Genomic DNA, 3,062 nt, shown 5'->3' with positions numbered 1-3,062 from the left:
CACAAAACTGCGCCCAGAGACCAACTGGAGGTCGGAGCACACAAAGAGATGGAGCTCTGCGGTAGAGTTGCCAAGTGTGCTGGAAAACATTTATGGAACATTTTTACTTTTAAGATGCAATTTTATTTATTATTTTAATTATTTTTACTCCAACCGTAATTTTCATACTTTCGACCTTCGTAAGGAAAGGTCATTTATAGCTTTGATCATCACATATATTTTTTATTTTTATAAAAAGGAAACTCGCGTAATGACAGATATACCCCTTATAATATCTACTCGGTGTCACATTTTGGAAGAGAATTTCGGTTAACTATGGCAATATGAGAAGATAATATGTTTATGTGTTATGTTCCATGTGCTTTTTGAACCAAAACTTTGACAAAAACAAAAAAAAAAACATTTATTAGCAATAGCTTCGGATTTAAAAAACAGCAAAAGAAACATTTTTTTAACACAAATGACTCAAAAATACCCCTAAAACTTTACTTTATACAAACATCGAAAAGTCTCTACTATTAAAATATATTATAAGTGGCAACACAGAGTATCCACAAGTATGTATGTATTATCTCGTAGGTATCAATATATGTACATATGTGTATGTATTTAGCCCAACGTTGAGAGCTTCTATTAATCGTGCGAGTTACCTGACCAGTTCCAGTAATAAGCACGTTTAGCTGCTCTCACAACCTCAATGAGACCGGCATTTTCATATCAGCTGAGAATAAATAGACTCTCTTCACTATACTACTGAATACTTTCTCCAATTTCTCAATGCCGCTTCTAGTCATATGTTTTGTGGGGTAAAGACAAACCGAACAAGTATCAACAAGTTGTAACAGCCACAGTGTGGTCAAAAGGTAGTTTATAGATTTATAATTCATATAGCTTACACATTTAACAGAGATTGGAGTAATAAATGAACCTTTGTTTAAATTCGAAATGAAATTCAAAACAGCGAGCTACAAGACAATAACTGTTTCTATTCACTGTGCTTTGAGCTCTGTGCCTGTAGATTTGATTAGCTTCGTTAACTATACCCTACGAAATCAGGGAGTTTGCGACGAAGATTAGCCAGCCGCCGTAGATTAGCAGTTAAACGTGAGCGTGCGCAGCATAAGCGACTAGTTTTCGACTAATATAATCAGGAAATTTATTTTACTTCATCTACCTCCAAATATCCACTTGGCAGACAATGGCAAGCAAACCTACCAGGGCTTTCCTGCCAGAACAATGCTTGGAAACCTTTATAATTTAGATGCTGACCTAAAACTTGCAAAACCTAAATTTTTTCCATTAACATCAAGGCCCACACTATAATTGAGAGGTAATGCTGGGTGAAACAGATATATATACATTGTATAATATTATATATAACTATGTAGATAATATCGTCTACCAAAAAGTAATACATAAGTTCTTTTACTTACACATTTCTTATTCAATAAGGTATACTATTTTTTTTTTAATTTTCTTCAAATATATCCAAAAACCTAAAAAACAAATTTATTTGGAACAACACTGAATATTTCAACTAGTTGAAAACCTTAAACTTTAAAAGCTTTATTAATAGAGCTTTTATAACGACACATATGTCTATACTTTGAATTTGTTCAAAGTTTTCTACCAATCGAAAAGAAGAGCTTTTCTAATAACACCTCAATTGAATTTTAATTATACATACACTAATAAAGATACCGACAGCTAAATGTAAAACACAACATTTTAATATTCCATTATTTATTTATTATTATTGCTAAAAATATAAAATATTATGGTAAAGCATTGAAGTCCAAATTCAATAATTTAACATAAGCATAGTCGATTGGTCTTCTAACACACTTGAAAAAAGTTACACCAAAGTACGTAATTTTTCTAATAAACCTTTTAAGATCGATTCACACATATAAGTATAAAGCATGACAATCGCAAAATTGACTTTTTGTGACAACAAGCCGACAGTAATCGATTTATTATACCATAATCTCAAGAAAAAGTAGAACTAGGAACACAGTTACTGCAAAAATTATTTTGTAATCAAATTTTATATGTAAAGCACATTTCAGACCACTACTGAGCTATAAACAAATATTTGTGCCCATATCACCACTATGCCACACTATATCCTGGTAGATTGGATACTAACCAGAATATTTTTTAAAACTTAATCTCTTAATCATGGAAAATGATTTCATTCATGACGTTGACTTCAGTAACAATTCCGTAATTCCGTCGATTGTCGTTAAATTAAACTTCTGATTTTCCTGCCGCATGAACTTTTCACACGCTGTGCTACTTTGATGCTCTGAGGAGGAAATTAATTGCTGAAGGGTGTGTGGAACTGAACTATTGGCAATGGACGGATTTTTTAACGTGAAATTACTGCCCCTGTTAAGGTAACTTACGAATAATGAAGAAGCAAAAGTGAAATGAGCATTTAAAATGTTTTAAACATGTTTAAAAACAAGAAAAAATGTTGAATTTTGCTGCACAGACCCGATAATACCATTTTCAGTTGCATATCTTATTGCATAAAAGGGTATAAAAAGATATTTATCTTGATTGTATCGGTCAGTTTGTATGGCATGACAACCATATGTTGTACTAGTCCAATCTAAACAATTTATTCAAAAAATGTAGCGCTTGCTTGAACAATAATTTATACCAAATTTCGTGAAGATATCTTGTCCATTAAAAAAGTTCTCCGTACAGACTCCGATTTGATACTTCAGTTTGTATGGCAGCTATAAGCTATAGCGATCCGATATCGGGCGCAATGGACGTGTGCAAAATTTCAGATTGATGTCTTTAAAACTGAGAGATTAGTTCGCGTGTATGCAGAAAGACGGACGGACAGACAGACGGATATGGCTAACTCGACTCAGTTCGTCACGCTAATCATTTAGTTATATAATATATGTCTATATTTTGTAAGGTCCCCTACATTTTCTTCTAGGTGTACAAACTTCGTGGCAAACTCAATATATCCTCTTCAAGGTATAAAAATTATACTATATTTGTTCTCACCTTCTCATTAACAAAAATAAGGCCGTAAATAG

The sequence above is a fragment of the Bactrocera oleae genome, chromosome 5, assembly GCF_042242935.1.
Source record: "Bactrocera oleae isolate idBacOlea1 chromosome 5, idBacOlea1, whole genome shotgun sequence".
Taxonomy (NCBI): domain Eukaryota; kingdom Metazoa; phylum Arthropoda; class Insecta; order Diptera; family Tephritidae; genus Bactrocera; species Bactrocera oleae.
Note: the sequence above shows the minus strand (reverse complement) of the source record.